Raw genomic sequence first — 18,837 nt, forward strand, 5'->3', positions numbered from 1 at the left:
CTCGATTCACACAACAACGTGATGTTTTTCTCACTCCTACTGGTGTATGGCTTGTTAGGAACCCTTACAATGCGCACAACCCCACGATGTTTTTCAGAATCCTATCCTACATTTCTACTGCATGTTTCCTGACGTCCCCATGCTGACCACCCCGTGGCGCTTTTCTCCATCATACATTGCCACTCACTGCCTATTCTAATTCAGGCCCTCCTATTCACACCACCCCGTGAAGTTTTTCTCACTCATACTAGTAAATGGCCTGTTAGAAACCCTTAAAATGAGCACCACCCCGCGATGTTTTTCAAAAACCTATCCTACATTGCCATTGAATGTTTCCTGATGTCCCCATGCTGACCACCCCTTGGCGCTTTTCTCAATCCTACATTGCCACTCACTGCCTATCCCAATTCAGGTACCCCGATTCACACCACCCCGTGATGGTTTTCTCACTCTTACTAGTAAATGGGCCTTTAGAAGACCTTACAATGCGCACCACCCCGCGTTGTTCTTCAGAAACGTATCCTACATTGCCACTGCATGTTTCCTGATCTCCACATACTGACCACCCCGTGGCGCTTTTCTCCATCCTATATTGCCACTCACTGCCTATTCTAATTCAGGCCCTCCGATTCACACAACCACGTGATGTTTTTCTCACTCCTACTAGGGAATGGCCTGTTAGAAACCCTTACAATGCGCAACACCCCGCGATGTTTTTCAGAAACCTATCCTACATTGGCACTGCATGTTTCCTGACCTCCCCATGCTGACCACCCCGTATCGCTTTTCCACATCCTACATTGCCTCTCACTGCCTATCCCAATTCAGGCCCTCCGATTCACAACACCCTGTGATGGTTTTCTCAGTCCTACTAGTGAATGGCGTGTTAGAAACCCTTACAATGCGCACCACCCCGCGATGTTTTTCAGAAACCTATCCTACATTGCCCCTGCATGTTTCCTGACCTCCCCATGCTGACCACCCCGTGGACATTTTCTCCATCCTACAGTGCAACTCACTGCCTATCCTAATTCAGGCCCTCCGATTCACACCACCCCGTGATGTATTTCTCACTCCTACTAGTGAATGGCCTGTTACAAACCCTTACAATGCGCACCACCCGGCGATGCTTTTCAGAAACCTATCCTACTTTGCCAAGGCATGTTTCCTGATCTCCCCATGCAGACCACCCCGTGGCGCTTTTCTCCATCCTACATTGCCACTAACTGACAATCCTAATTCAGGCCCTCCGATTGACACCACCCCGTGATGTATTTCTCACTCCTACTAGTGAATGGACTTTTAGAAACCCTTACAATGCGCACCACCCCGCGATGTTTTTCAGAAACCTATCCTACATTGCCACTGCATGTTTCCTGACGTCCCCATGCTGACCACCCAGTGGCGCTTTTCTCCATCCTACATTGCCACTCACTGCCTATGTCAATTCAGGTCCCCCGATTCGCACCACCCCGTGATGGTTTTCTCACTCTTAGTAGTAAATGGGCCTTTAGAAGATCTTACAATGCGCACCACCCCACGATGTTCTTCAGAAACATATACTACATTGTCACTGCATGTTTCCTGACCTCCCCATGCTGACCACCCCGTGGTGCTTTTCTCCATCCTACATTACCACTCACTGCGTATCCTAATTCAGGCCCTCCGATTCACCCAACAACGTGATGTTTTTCTCACTGCTACTAGTGAATGGCCTGTTAGAAACCCTTACAATGCGCACCACCCTGCGATGTTTTCAGAAACCTATCCTACATTGCCACAGCATGTTTCCTGACCTCCACATGCTGACCACACCGTATCGCTTTTCTCCATCCTACATTGCCTCTCACTGTCTATCCCAATACAGGCCCTCCGATTCACAGCACGCCGTGATGGTTTTCTCACTCCTACTAATGAATTTCGTGTTAGAAACCCTTACAATTCACACGACCCCGCGATGTTTTTCAGAAACCTATCCTACATTGCCACTGCATGTTTCCTGACCTCCCATGCTGACCACCCTGTGGCCATTTTCTCCATCCTACAGTGCAACTCACTGCCTATCCTAATTCAGGCCATCCAATTCACACCACCCCGTGATGGTTTTCTCACTCTTACTAGTAAATGGGCCTTTAGAAGATCTTACAATGAGCACTACCACGCGATGTTCTTCAGAAACGTATCCTACATTGCCACTGCATGTGTCCTGACCTCCCCGTGCTGACCACCCCTTAGCGCTTTTCTCCATTCTACATTGCCACTCACTGCCTATCCTAATTCAGGCGCTCCGATTCACACAACAACGTGATGTTTTTCTCACTCCTACTGGTGAATGGCCTGTTAGAAATCCATACAATGCGCACCACCCCACGATGTTTTTCAGAATCCTATCCTACATTTCTACTGCATGTTTCCTGACGTCCCCATGCTGACCACCCCGTGGCGCTTTTCTCCATCATACATTGCCACTCACTGCCTATTCTAATTCAGGCCCTCCTATTCACACCACCCCGTGAAGTTTTTCTCACTCCTACTAGTGAATGGCCTGTTAGAAACCCTTAAAATGAGCACCACCCCGCGATGTTTTTCAGAAACCTATCCTACATTGCCATTGCATGTTTCCTGACGTCCCCATGCTGACCACCCCTTGGCGCTTTTCTCAATCCTACATTGCCACTCACTGCCTATCCCAATTCAGGTCCCCCGATTCACACCACCCCGTGATGGTTTTCTCACTCTTACTAGTAAATGGGCCTTTAGAAGACCTTACAATGCGCACCACCCCGGGATGTTCTTCAGAAACATATCCTACATTGTCACTGCATGTTTTCTGACCTCCCCATGATGACCACCCCGTGGGGCTTTTCTCCATCCTACATTACCACTCACTGCCTATCCTAATTCAGGCCCTCCGATTCACACCACCCCGTGATGTTTTTCTCACTCCTACTAGTGAATGGCCTGTTACAAACCCTTACAATGCCACCACCCCTCTATGTTTTTCAGAAACCTATCCTACTTTGCCACGGCATGTTTTCTGACCTCCCCATGCTGACCACCCCGTGGCGCTTTTCTCCATCCTACATTGCCACTATCTGCCAATCCTAATTCAGGCCCTCCGACTCACACCACCCCGTGATGTATTACTCACTCCTACTAGTGAATGAACTTTTAGAATCCCTTACAATTCGCACCACCCCGCGATGTTTTTCAGAATCCTATCCTACATTGCCACTGCATGTTTCCTGAAGTCCCCATGCTGACCACCCCGTGACCATTTTCTCCATCCTAGAGTGCCACAAACTGCCTATGCTAATTCAGGCCCTACGATTCACACCACCCCATGATGTTTTTCTCACTCTTACTAGTAAATGGGCCTTTAGAAGACCTTACAATGCGCACCACCACGCGATGTTCTTCAGAAACATATCCTACATTGCCACTGCATGTTTCCTGACCTCCCTATGCTGACCACCTTGTGGCGCTTTTCTCCATCCTACATTGTCACTAACTGCCTATCCTAATTCAGGACCTTCGTTTCACAACACCCCATGATGATTTCCTCACTCCTAGTAGTGAATGGCCTGTTAGAAACCCTTACAATGCACACCACCGGCGACGTTTTTCAGAAACCTATCCTACATTGCCACTGCATGTTTCCTGACCTCCCCATGCTGAACACCCCGTGGCGCTTTTCTCCATCCTACATTGCCACTCACTGCCTATTCTAATTCAGGCCCTCCGATTCACACCACCCCGTGATGTGTTTCTCACTCCTACTAGTGAATGGCCTGTTAGAAACCCTTAAAATGCGCACCACCCAGCAATGTTTTCCAGAAACCTGTCCTACATTGCCACAGCATGTTTCCTGACCTCCCCAAGCTGACCACCCCATGGCGCTTTTCTCCATCATACATTGCCACTCACTGCCTATTCTAATTCAGGCCCTCCTATTCACACCACCCCGTGAAGTTTTTCTCATTCCTACTAGTGAATGGCCTGTTAGAAACCCTTAAAATGAGCACCACCCCGCGATGTTTTTCAGAAACCTATCCTACATTGCCATTGCATGTTTCCTGACGTCCCCATGCTGACCACCCCTTGGCGCTTTTCTCAATCCTACATTGCCACTCACTGCCTATCCCAATTCAGGTCCCCCGATTCACACCACCCCGTGATGGTTTTCTCACTCTTACTAGTAAATGGGCCTTTAGAAGACCTTACAATGCGCACCACCCCGGGATGTTCTTCAGAAACATATCCTACATTGTCACTGCATGTTTTCTGACCTCCCCATGCTGACCACCCCGTGGGGCTTTTCTCCATCCTACATTACCACTCACTGCCTATCCTAATTCAGGCCCTCCGATTCACCCAACAACGTGATGTTTTTCTCACTGCTACTAGTGAACGGCCTGTTAGAAACCCTTACAATGCGCACCACCCTGCGATGTTTTCAGAAACCTATCCTACATTGCCACTGCATGTTTCCTGACCTCCACATGCTGACCACACCGTATCACTTTTCTCCATACTACATTGCCTCTCACTGCGTATCCCAATACAGGCCCTCCAATTCACAACACCCCGTGATGGTTTTCTCACGCCTACTAGTGAATGGCGTGTTAGAAACCCTTACAATTCACACGACCCCGCGATGTTTTTCAGAAACCTATCCTACATTGCCACTGCATGTTTCCTGACCTCCCATGCTGACCACCCTGTGGCCATTTTCTCCATCCTACAGTGCAACTCACTGCCTATCCTACTTCAGGCCATCCGATTCACACCACCCCGTGATGGTTTTCTCACTCTTACTAGTAAATGGGCCTTTAGAAGACCTTACAATGAGCACTACCACGCGATGTTCTTCAGAAACGTATCCTACATTGCCACTGCATGTCTCCTGACCTCCCCGTGCTGACCACCCCGTGGCGCTTTTCTCCATTCTACATTGCCACTCACTGCCTATCCTAATTCTGGCGCTCAGATTCACACAACAACGTGATGTTTTTCTCACTCCTACTGGTGAATGGCCTGTTAGATACCCTTACAATGCGCACCACCCCACGATGTTTTTCAGAAACCTATGCTACATTGCCACTGCATGTTTCCTGACCTCCCCATGCTCACCACCCCGTATCGCTTTTCTCCATCCTACATTGCCACTCACTGCCTATCCCAATTCAGGCCCTCCGATTCACACCACCCCGCGATGGTTTTCTCACTCGTACTAGTGAATGGCGTGTTTGAAACCCTTACAATGCACACCACCCGGTGATGTTTTTCAGAAACCTATCCTACATTGCCACTGCATGTGTCCTGACCTACACATGCTGACCACCCCGTGGCGCTTTTCTCCATGCTACATTGCCACTCACTGCCTGTCCTAATTCAGGCCCTCTGATTCACACCACCCTGTGATGTTTTTCTCACTCCTAGTAGTGAATGGCCTGTTAGAAACCCTTACAATGCGCACCACCCCGTGATGTTTTTCAGAAACCTATCCTACATTGCCACAGCTTGTTTCCTGACCTCCCCATGCTGACCACCCCGTGGCGCTTTTCTCCATCCTATATTGTCACTCACTGCCTATCTTAATTCAGGCCCTTCGATTCACACGACCCCGTGATGATTTTCTCACTCCTACTAGTGAATGGCCTGTTAGAAACCCTTAGAATGCACACCACCCGGCGCTGTTTTTCAGAAACCTATCCTGCATTGCCACTGCATGTTTCCTGACCTCCCCATGCTGAACACCCAGTGGCGCTTTTCTCCAACTTACATTGCCACTCACTGCATATTCTAATTCAGGCCCTCTTATTGACACCACCCCGTGATGTTTTTCTGACTCCTACTAGTGAATGGCCTGTTAGAAACCCTTACAAAACGCACCAGCCCGCGAAGTTTTTCAGAAACCTATCCTACATTGCCACTGTAAGTTTCCTGACCTCCCCATGCTGACCACCCCTTGGCGCTTTTCTCCATCCTACATTGGCACTAACTGCCTATACTAATTCAGGTTCTCCGATTCACACCCAACCGTGATGTTTTTCTCACTCCTACTAGTCAATGGCCTGTTAGAAACCCTTAAAATGCGCACCATCCCGCGATGTTTTTCAGAAACCTGTCCTACATTGCCACTGCATGTTTCCTGTCCTCCCCATGCTGACCAACCCGTTGCGCTTTTGTCCATCCTACATTTCCACTCACTGCCTATACCAGTTCAGGCACTCCGATTCACACCACCCCGTGAATTTTTTCTCACTCTTACTAGTGAATGGCGTGTCAGAAACCCTTACAATGGGCACCACCCCGCGATGTTTTTCAGAACCCTATCCTACATTGGCACTGCATGTTGCCTGACCTCCCCATGCAGACCACCCTGTATCGCTTTTCTCCATCCTATATTACCAATCACTGCCTATCCCAATTCATGCCCTCCGATTCACACCACCCCGTGATGGTTTTCTCACTCCTACTAGTGAATGGCCTTTTAGAAACCCTTACAATGCGCACCACCCCACGATGTTTTTCAGATACATATCCTACATTGCCACTGCATGTGTCCTGACCTCCCCATGCTGATCACCCCGTGGCGCTTTTCTCCATCCTACATTGCCACTCACTGCCTATCCTAATTCAGGCCCTCCCATTCACACCACCCCCTGATGTATTTCTCACTCTTACTAGTGAATGGCCTGTTAGATACTCTTACAATGCGCACCACCACGCGATGTTTTTCAGAATCCTATCCTACATTGCTACTGCATGTTTCCTGACGTCCCCATGCTGACCACCCCGTGGCGCTTTTCTCCATCATACATTGCCACTCACTGCCTATTCTAATTCAGGCCCTCCTATTCACACCACCCCGTGATGTTTTTCTCACTCCTACTAGTGAATGGCCTGTTAGAAATCCTTAAAATGAGCACCACCCCGCGATGTTTTTCAGAAACCTATCCTACATTGCCATTGCATGTTTCCTGACATCCCCATGCTGACCACCCCTTGGCGCTTTTCTCCATCCTACATTGCCACTCACTGCCTATCCCAAATCAGGTCACCCGATTCACACCACCCCGTGATGGTTTTCTCACTCTTACTAGTAAATGGGCCTTTAGAAGACCTTACAATGCGCACCACCGCGCGATGTTCTCAGAAACGTATCCTACATTGGAACTGCATGTTTCCAGACCTCCCCATGCTGACCACCCCGTGGCGCTTTTCTCCATCCTATATTGCCACTCACTGCCTATTCTAATTCAGGCCCTCCGATTCACCCAACAACGAGATGTTTTTCTCACTGCTACTAGTGAATGGCCTGTTAGAAACCCTTACAATGCGCACCACCCCGCGATGTTTTCAGAAACCTATCCTACATTGCCACCGCATGTTTCCTGACCTCCACATGCTGACCACACCGTATCGCTTTTCTCCATGCTACATTGCCTCTCAATGCCTATCCCAATACAGGCCCTCCGATTCACAACACCCCGTGATGTTTTTCAGAAAGCTATCCTACATTGGCACTGCATGTTTCCTGACCTCCCCATGCTGACCACCCCGTATCGCTTTTCCACATCCTACATTGCCTCTCACTGCCTATCCCAATTCAGGCCCTCCGATTCACACCACCCCATGATGTTTTTCTCACTCCTACTAGTGAATGGCCTGTTACAAACCCTTACAATGCGCACCACCCGGCGATGCTTTTCAGAAACCTATCCTACTTTGCCACGGCATGTTTCCTGACCTCCCCATGCAGACCATCCCGTGGCGCTTTTCTCCATCCTACATTGCCACTAACTGACAATCCTAATTTAGGCAATCCGATTCACACCACCCCGTGATGTATTTCTCACTCCTACTAGTGAATGGACTTTTAGAAACCCTTACAATGCGCACCACCCTGCAATGTTTTTCAGAAACCTATCCTACATTTCCACTGCATGTTTCCTGACGTCCCCATGCTGACCACCCCGTGGCGCTTTTCTCCATCCTACATTGCCACTCACTGCCTATGCCAATTCAGGTCCCCCGATTGGCACCACCCCGTGATGTTTTTCTCATGCTTACTAGTAAATGGGCCTTTTGAAGACCTTACAATGCGCACCACCCCGCGATGTTCTTCAGAAACATATCCTACATTGTCACTGCATGTTTCCTGACCTCCCCATGCTGACCACCTCGAGGCGCTTTTCTCCATCCTACATTACCACTCACTGCCTATCCTAATTCAGGCCCTCTGATTCACCCAACAACATGATGTTTTTCTCACTGCTACTAGTGAATGGCCTGTTAGAAACCCTTACAATGCGCACCACCCCGCGATGTTTTCAGAAACCTATCCTACATTGCCACTGCATGTTTCCTGACCTCCCCATGCTGACCACACCGTATCGCTTTTCTCCATGCTACATTGCCTCTCAATGCCTATCCCAATACAGGCCCTCCGATTCACAACACCCCGTGATGTTTTTCTCACTCCTACTAGTGAATGGCGTGTTAGAAACCCTTACAATTCACACGACCCCGTGATGTTTTTCAGAAAGCTATCCTACATTGCCACTGCATGTTTCCTGACCTCCCCATGCTGACCACCTCGTGGCCATTTTCTCCATCCTACAGTGCAACTCACTGCATAGCCTAATTCAGGCCTTCCGATTCACACCACCCCGTGATGTTTTTCTCACTCCTACTAATGAATGGCCTGTTAGAAACCCTTAAAATGCGCCCCACCCCGCGATGTTTTTCAGAAACCTATCCTACATTGCCACTGTATGTGTCCTGACCTCACCATGCTGACCACCCCGTATAGTTTTTCTGAATTCTACATTGCCACTCACTGCCAATCCCAATTCAGGCCCCCGATTCACCACCACCCCGTGATGGTTTTCTCACTCTTACTAGTGAATGGCGTGTTAGAAACCCTTACAATTCACACGACCCCGTGATTTTTTCAGAAACCTCTCGTATATTGCCACTGCATGTTTCCTGACCTCCCAATGATGACCACCCCGTGGCCATTTTCTCCATCCTACAGTGCCACTCACTGCCTATCCTAATTCAGGCCCTACGATTCACACCAACCCATGAGGTTTTTCTCACTCTTACTAGTAAATTCGCCTTTAGAAGACTTTATAATGAGCACTACCACGCGATGTTCTTCAGAAACGTATCCTACATTGCCACTGCATGTGTCCTGACCTCCCCGTGCTGACCACCCCGTGGCGCTTTTCTCCATTCTACATTGCCACTCACTGCCTATCCTAATTCAGGCGCTCGATTCACACAACAACGTGATGTTTTTCTCACTCCTACTGGTGTATGGCTTGTTAGGAACCCTTACAATGCGCACAACCCCACGATGTTTTTCAGAATCCTATCCTACATTTCTACTGCATGTTTCCTGACGTCCCCATGCTGACCACCCCGTGGCGCTTTTCTCCATCATACATTGCCACTCACTGCCTATTCTAATTCAGGCCCTCCTATTCACACCACCCCGTGAAGTTTTTCTCACTCATACTAGTAAATGGCCTGTTAGAAAACCTTAAAATGAGCACCACCCCGCGATGTTTTTCAAAAACCTATCCTACATTGCCATTGAATGTTTCCTGATGTCCCCATGCTGACCACCCCTTGGCGCTTTTCTCAATCCTACATTGCCACTCACTGCCTATCCCAATTCAGGTACCCCGATTCACACCACCCCGTGATGGTTTTCTCACTCTTACTAGTAAATGGGCCTTTAGAAGACCTTACAATGCGCACCACCCCGCGTTGTTCTTCAGAAACGTATCCTACATTGCCACTGCATGTTTCCTGATCTCCACATACTGACCACCCCGTGGCGCTTTTCTCCATCCTATATTGCCACTCACTGCCTATTCTAATTCAGGCCCTCCGATTCACACAACCACGTGATGTTTTTCTCACTCCTACTAGGGAATGGCCTGTTAGAAACCCTTACAATGCGCAACACCCCGCGATGTTTTTCAGAAACCTATCCTACATTGGCACTGCATGTTTCCTGACCTCCCCATGCTGACCACCCCGTATCGCTTTTCCACATCCTACATTGCCTCTCACTGCCTATCCCAATTCAGGCCCTCCGATTCACAACACCCTGTGATGGTTTTCTCAGTCCTACTAGTGAATGGCGTGTTAGAAACCCTTACAATGCGCACCACCCCGCGATGTTTTTCAGAAACCTATCCTACATTGCCCCTGCATGTTTCCTGACCTCCCCATGCTGACCACCCCGTGGACATTTTCTCCATCCTACAGTGCAACTCACTGCCTATCCTAATTCAGGCCCTCCGATTCACACCACCCCGTGATGTATTTCTCACTCCTACTAGTGAATGGCCTGTTACAAACCCTTACAATGCGCACCACCCGGCGATGCTTTTCAGAAACCTATCCTACTTTGCCAAGGCATGTTTCCTGATCTCCCCATGCAGACCACCCCGTGGCGCTTTTCTCCATCCTACATTGCCACTAACTGACAATCCTAATTCAGGCCCTCCGATTGACACCACCCCGTGATGTATTTCTCACTCCTACTAGTGAATGGACTTTTAGAAACCCTTACAATGCGCACCACCCCGCGATGTTTTTCAGAAACCTATCCTACATTGCCACTGCATGTTTCCTGACGTCCCCATGCTGACCACCCAGTGGCGCTTTTCTCCATCCTACATTGCCACTCACTGCCTATGTCAATTCAGGTCCCCCGATTCGCACCACCCCGTGATGGTTTTCTCACTCTTAGTAGTAAATGGGCCTTTAGAAGATCTTACAATGCGCACCACCCCACGATGTTCTTCAGAAACATATACTACATTGTCACTGCATGTTTCCTGACCTCCCCATGCTGACCACCCCGTGGTGCTTTTCTCCATCCTACATTACCACTCACTGCGTATCCTAATTCAGGCCCTCCGATTCACCCAACAACGTGATGTTTTTCTCACTGCTACTAGTGAATGGCCTGTTAGAAACCCTTACAATGCGCACCACCCTGCGATGTTTTCAGAAACCTATCCTACATTGCCACAGCATGTTTCCTGACCTCCACATGCTGACCACACCGTATCGCTTTTCTCCATCCTACATTGCCTCTCACTGTCTATCCCAATACAGGCCCTCCGATTCACAGCACGCCGTGATGGTTTTCTCACTCCTACTAATGAATTTCGTGTTAGAAACCCTTACAATTCACACGACCCCGCGATGTTTTTCAGAAACCTATCCTACATTGCCACTGCATGTTTCCTGACCTCCCATGCTGACCACCCTGTGGCCATTTTCTCCATCCTACAGTGCAACTCACTGCCTATCCTAATTCAGGCCATCCAATTCACACCACCCCGTGATGGTTTTCTCACTCTTACTAGTAAATGGGCCTTTAGAAGATCTTACAATGAGCACTACCACGCGATGTTCTTCAGAAACGTATCCTACATTGCCACTGCATGTGTCCTGACCTCCCCGTGCTGACCACCCCTTAGCGCTTTTCTCCATTCTACATTGCCACTCACTGCCTATCCTAATTCAGGCGCTCCGATTCACACAACAACGTGATGTTTTTCTCACTCCTACTGGTGAATGGCCTGTTAGAAATCCATACAATGCGCACCACCCCACGATGTTTTTCAGAATCCTATCCTACATTTCTACTGCATGTTTCCTGACGTCCCCATGCTGACCACCCCGTGGCGCTTTTCTCCATCATACATTGCCACTCACTGCCTATTCTAATTCAGGCCCTCCTATTCACACCACCCCGTGAAGTTTTTCTCACTCCTACTAGTGAATGGCCTGTTAGAAACCCTTAAAATGAGCACCACCCCGCGATGTTTTTCAGAAACCTATCCTACATTGCCATTGCATGTTTCCTGACGTCCCCATGCTGACCACCCCTTGGCGCTTTTCTCAATCCTACATTGCCACTCACTGCCTATCCCAATTCAGGTCCCCCGATTCACACCACCCCGTGATGGTTTTCTCACTCTTACTAGTAAATGGGCCTTTAGAAGACCTTACAATGCGCACCACCCCGGGATGTTCTTCAGAAACATATCCTACATTGTCACTGCATGTTTTCTGACCTCCCCATGATGACCACCCCGTGGGGCTTTTCTCCATCCTACATTACCACTCACTGCCTATCCTAATTCAGGCCCTCCGATTCACACCACCCCGTGATGTTTTTCTCACTCCTACTAGTGAATGGCCTGTTACAAACCCTTACAATGCCACCACCCCTCTATGTTTTTCAGAAACCTATCCTACTTTGCCACGGCATGTTTTCTGACCTCCCCATGCTGACCACCCCGTGGCGCTTTTCTCCATCCTACATTGCCACTATCTGCCAATCCTAATTCAGGCCCTCCGACTCACACCACCCCGTGATGTATTACTCACTCCTACTAGTGAATGAACTTTTAGAATCCCTTACAATTCGCACCACCCCGCGATGTTTTTCAGAATCCTATCCTACATTGCCACTGCATGTTTCCTGAAGTCCCCATGCTGACCACCCCGTGACCATTTTCTCCATCCTAGAGTGCCACAAACTGCCTATGCTAATTCAGGCCCTACGATTCACACCACCCCATGATGTTTTTCTCACTCTTACTAGTAAATGGGCCTTTAGAAGACCTTACAATGCGCACCACCACGCGATGTTCTTCAGAAACATATCCTACATTGCCACTGCATGTTTCCTGACCTCCCTATGCTGACCACCTTGTGGCGCTTTTCTCCATCCTACATTGTCACTAACTGCCTATCCTAATTCAGGACCTTCGTTTCACAACACCCCATGATGATTTCCTCACTCCTAGTAGTGAATGGCCTGTTAGAAACCCTTACAATGCACACCACCGGCGACGTTTTTCAGAAACCTATCCTACATTGCCACTGCATGTTTCCTGACCTCCCCATGCTGAACACCCCGTGGCGCTTTTCTCCATCCTACATTGCCACTCACTGCCTATTCTAATTCAGGCCCTCCGATTCACACCACCCCGTGATGTGTTTCTCACTCCTACTAGTGAATGGCCTGTTAGAAACCCTTAAAATGCGCACCACCCAGCAATGTTTTCCAGAAACCTGTCCTACATTGCCACAGCATGTTTCCTGACCTCCCCAAGCTGACCACCCCATGGCGCTTTTCTCCATCATACATTGCCACTCACTGCCTATTCTAATTCAGGCCCTCCTATTCACACCACCCCGTGAAGTTTTTCTCATTCCTACTAGTGAATGGCCTGTTAGAAACCCTTAAAATGAGCACCACCCCGCGATGTTTTTCAGAAACCTATCCTACATTGCCATTGCATGTTTCCTGACGTCCCCATGCTGACCACCCCTTGGCGCTTTTCTCAATCCTACATTGCCACTCACTGCCTATCCCAATTCAGGTCCCCCGATTCACACCACCCCGTGATGGTTTTCTCACTCTTACTAGTAAATGGGCCTTTAGAAGACCTTACAATGCGCACCACCCCGGGATGTTCTTCAGAAACATATCCTACATTGTCACTGCATGTTTTCTGACCTCCCCATGCTGACCACCCCGTGGGGCTTTTCTCCATCCTACATTACCACTCACTGCCTATCCTAATTCAGGCCCTCCGATTCACCCAACAACGTGATGTTTTTCTCACTGCTACTAGTGAACGGCCTGTTAGAAACCCTTACAATGCGCACCACCCTGCGATGTTTTCAGAAACCTATCCTACATTGCCACTGCATGTTTCCTGACCTCCACATGCTGACCACACCGTATCACTTTTCTCCATACTACATTGCCTCTCACTGCGTATCCCAATACAGGCCCTCCAATTCACAACACCCCGTGATGGTTTTCTCACGCCTACTAGTGAATGGCGTGTTAGAAACCCTTACAATTCACACGACCCCGCGATGTTTTTCAGAAACCTATCCTACATTGCCACTGCATGTTTCCTGACCTCCCATGCTGACCACCCTGTGGCCATTTTCTCCATCCTACAGTGCAACTCACTGCCTATCCTACTTCAGGCCATCCGATTCACACCACCCCGTGATGGTTTTCTCACTCTTACTAGTAAATGGGCCTTTAGAAGACCTTACAATGAGCACTACCACGCGATGTTCTTCAGAAACGTATCCTACATTGCCACTGCATGTCTCCTGACCTCCCCGTGCTGACCACCCCGTGGCGCTTTTCTCCATTCTACATTGCCACTCACTGCCTATCCTAATTCTGGCGCTCAGATTCACACAACAACGTGATGTTTTTCTCACTCCTACTGGTGAATGGCCTGTTAGATACCCTTACAATGCGCACCACCCCACGATGTTTTTCAGAAACCTATGCTACATTGCCACTGCATGTTTCCTGACCTCCCCATGCTCACCACCCCGTATCGCTTTTCTCCATCCTACATTGCCACTCACTGCCTATCCCAATTCAGGCCCTCCGATTCACACCACCCCGCGATGGTTTTCTCACTCGTACTAGTGAATGGCGTGTTTGAAACCCTTACAATGCACACCACCCGGTGATGTTTTTCAGAAACCTATCCTACATTGCCACTGCATGTGTCCTGACCTACACATGCTGACCACCCCGTGGCGCTTTTCTCCATGCTACATTGCCACTCACTGCCTGTCCTAATTCAGGCCCTCTGATTCACACCACCCTGTGATGTTTTTCTCACTCCTAGTAGTGAATGGCCTGTTAGAAACCCTTACAATGCGCACCACCCCGTGATGTTTTTCAGAAACCTATCCTACATTGCCACAGCTTGTTTCCTGACCTCCCCATGCTGACCACCCCGTGGCGCTTTTCTCCATCCTATATTGTCACTCACTGCCTATCTTAATTCAGGCCCTTCGATTCACACGACCCCGTGATGATTTTCTCACTCCTACTAGTGAATGGCCTGTTAGAAACCCTTAGAATGCACACCACCCGGCGCTGTTTTTCAGAAACCTATCCTGCATTGCCACTGCATGTTTCCTGACCTCCCCATGCTGAACACCCAGTGGCGCTTTTCTCCAACTTACATTGCCACTCACTGCATATTCTAATTCAGGCCCTCTTATTGACACCACCCCGTGATGTTTTTCTGACTCCTACTAGTGAATGGCCTGTTAGAAACCCTTACAAAACGCACCAGCCCGCGAAGTTTTTCAGAAACCTATCCTACATTGCCACTGTAAGTTTCCTGACCTCCCCATGCTGACCACCCCTTGGCGCTTTTCTCCATCCTACATTGGCACTAACTGCCTATACTAATTCAGGTTCTCCGATTCACACCCAACCGTGATGTTTTTCTCACTCCTACTAGTCAATGGCCTGTTAGAAACCCTTAAAATGCGCACCATCCCGCGATGTTTTTCAGAAACCTGTCCTACATTGCCACTGCATGTTTCCTGTCCTCCCCATGCTGACCAACCCGTTGCGCTTTTGTCCATCCTACATTTCCACTCACTGCCTATACCAGTTCAGGCACTCCGATTCACACCACCCCGTGAATTTTTTCTCACTCTTACTAGTGAATGGCGTGTCAGTAACCCTTACAATGGGCACCACCCCGCGATGTTTTTCAGAAACCTATTCTACGTTGCCACTGCATGTTTCCTGACCTCCCCATGCTGACCACCCTGTGACGCTTTTCTCCATCCTACATTGTCACTAACTGCCTATCCTAATTCAGGACCTTCGATTCACAACACCCCGTGATGATTTTCTCACTCCTACTAGTGAATGGCCTGTTAGAAACCCTTAAATTGGGGGCTGGGGATTTAGCTCAGCGGCATAAGCACCTGCCTTGCAAGCAGGCAGTCGTGAGTTCGATCCCTGGTACCGATAAAAATGCAAAAGACCAAAAACAAACCCTTACAATGCACACCACCCAGCGATATTTTTCAGAAAACGATCCTACATTGCCACTACATGTTTCCTGACCTCCCAATGCTGAACACCCCGTGGCGCTTTTCTCCATTCAACACTGCCACTCACTTTCTATCCTAATTCAGGCCCTCCGATTCACACCACCCCGTGATGTTTTTCTCACTCCTACTAGTGAATGGCCTGTTAGAAACCCTTACAATGCGCACCACCCCGCGATGATTTTCAGAAACCTATCCTACATTGCCACAGTATGTTTCCTGACCTCCCCATGCTGACCACCCCGTGGCGCTTTTCTCCATCCTACATTTTCACTCACTGCCTATCCTAATTCAGGCACTTGGATTCACACCGACCCGTGATGATTTTGTCACTCCTACTAGTGAATGGCCTGTTAGAAACCCTTACAATGCACAACATGCGGCAATGTTTTCAAGAAACCTATCCTATATTGCCACTGCATGTTTCCTGACCTCCCCATGCTGAACACCCCATGGCGCTTTTCTCCATCCCACATTGCCACTCACTTCCTATCATAATCCAGGCTCTCCGATTCACACCACTACGTGCTGTTTTTCTCACCCCTACTAGTGAATGGCCTGTTAGAAACACTTACAATGCAATACCCCGCGATGTTTTTCAGAAACCTGTCCTACATTGCCACAGCATGTTTCCTGACCTCCCCAAGCTGACCACCCCATGGCGCTTTTATCCATCCTACATTGCCACTCACTGCCTTTCCTAATTCAGGCCCTCCGATTCACACCACGCGGTGATATTTTTCTCACTGCTACTAGTGCATGGAGTGTTAGAAACACTTACAATGCGCAACACCCCGCAATATTTTTCAGAAACCTATCCTACATTGCCACTGCATGTTTCCTGACCTCCCCATGCTGACCAGCCCGTGACGCTTTTGTCCATCCTACATTGCCCCTCACTGCCTATCCTAATTCAGGCCCTCCGATTCACACCACCCCGTGAATTTTTTCTCACTCTTACTAGTGAATGGCCTGTCAGAAACTCTTACAATGCGCAACAACCCACGATGTATTTCGGAATCTTAACCTACATTGCCATTGCATTTTTCCTGACGTCCCCATGCTGACCACCCCGTGGGGCTTTTCTCCATCCTACATTGCCTCTCACTGCCTATCCCAATTCAGGCCCTCTGATTCATCCCACCCCGTGATGTTTTTCTCACTCCTACTAGTGAATGGCCTATTAGAAACCCTTACAATGCGCACCACCCCGCGATGATTTTCAGAAACCTATCCTATATTGTCACAGCATGTTTCCTCACCTCCCCATGCTGACCACCCCGTATCGCTTTTCTCGATCCTACATTGCCACTCACTGCCTATCCAAATTCAGGCCCTCCGATTCACACCACCCCGTGATGGTTTTCTCACTCCTAATAGTGAATGGCGTGTTAGAAACCCTTACAATGCGCACCACCCCGCGATGTTTTTCAGAAACCTATCCTACATTGCCACTGCATGTGTCCTGACCTACACATGCTGACCACCCCGTGGCGCTTTTCTCCATCCTACATTGCCACTCACTGCCTGTCCTAATTCAGGCCCTCCGATTCACACCACCCCGTGAATTTTTTCTCACTCTTACTAGTGAATGGCCTTTTAGAAACTCTTACAATACGCACCACCTCGCGATGTTTTTCAGAATCCTATCCTACATTGCCACTGCATGTTTCCTGACGTCCTCATGCTGACCACCCCGTGGCACTTTTCTCCATCCTACATTGCCACTCACTGCCTATCCCAATTCAGGCCCTCCGATTCACACAACCCCGTGCTGTTTTTCTCACTCCTACTAGTGAATGGCCTGTTAGAAACCCTTAAAATGCGTACCACCCCGCGATGTTGTTCAGAAACCTATCCTACATTGCCACTGTATGTTTCCTGACATCCCCATGCTGACCACCCAATATAGCTTTTCTCCATCCTACATTGCCACTCACTGCCTATCCCTATTCAGGCCCCCCGATTCACACCACCCCGTGATGTTTTTCTCACCCCTACTAGTGAATGGCCTGTTAGAAACCCTTACAATGCACTACCCTGCGATGTTTTTCAGAAACCTGTCCTACATTGCCACAGCATGTTTCCTGACCTCCCCAAGCTGACCACCCCATGGCGCTTTTCTCCATCCTACATTGCCACTCACTGCCTTTCCTAATTCAGGCCCTCCGATTCACACCTCACGGTGATGTTTTTCTCACTTCTACTAGTGCATGGCGTGTTAGAAACAATTACAATGCGCAACACCCCGCAATATTTTTCAGAAACCTATTCTACATTGCCACTGCATGTTTCCTGACTTCCCCATGCTGCCCAGCCCGGGTGCTTTTGTCCATCCTACATTGCCACTCACTGCCTATCCTAATTCAGGCCCTCCGATTCACACCACCCCGTGAATTTTTTCTCACTCTTACTAGTGAATTTCCTGTCAGAAACTCTTACAATGCGCAACACCCCACGATGTTTTTCGGAATCTTAACCTACATTGCCACTGCATTTTTCCTGACGTCCCCATGCTGACCACCCCATGGGGCTTTTCTCCATCCTACATTGCCACTCACTGCCTATCCCAATTCAGGCCCTCCATTTCACACCACCGCGTGATGATTTTCTCACTCCTACTAGTGAATGGCCTGTTAGAAACCTTTAAAATGCGCACCACCCCGCGATGTTTTTTAGAAACCTATCCTACAGTGCCACTGCATGTTTCCCACCTCCCCATGCTGGCCACCCCATATAGCTTTTCTCCATCCTACACTGCCACTCACTGCCTATCCCAATTCAGGCCCCCCGATTCACACCACCCCGTGATGGTTTTCTCACTCCTACTAGTGAATGGAGTGCTAGAAACCCTTACAATTCACACGACCCCGCGATGTT

This window comes from Cavia porcellus, unplaced genomic scaffold, assembly GCF_034190915.1.
Source record: "Cavia porcellus strain 051 isolate PalLab524CR breed Dunkin Hartley unplaced genomic scaffold, mCavPor4.1 scaffold_3, whole genome shotgun sequence".
NCBI classification, from domain to species: Eukaryota; Metazoa; Chordata; class Mammalia; order Rodentia; family Caviidae; genus Cavia; species Cavia porcellus.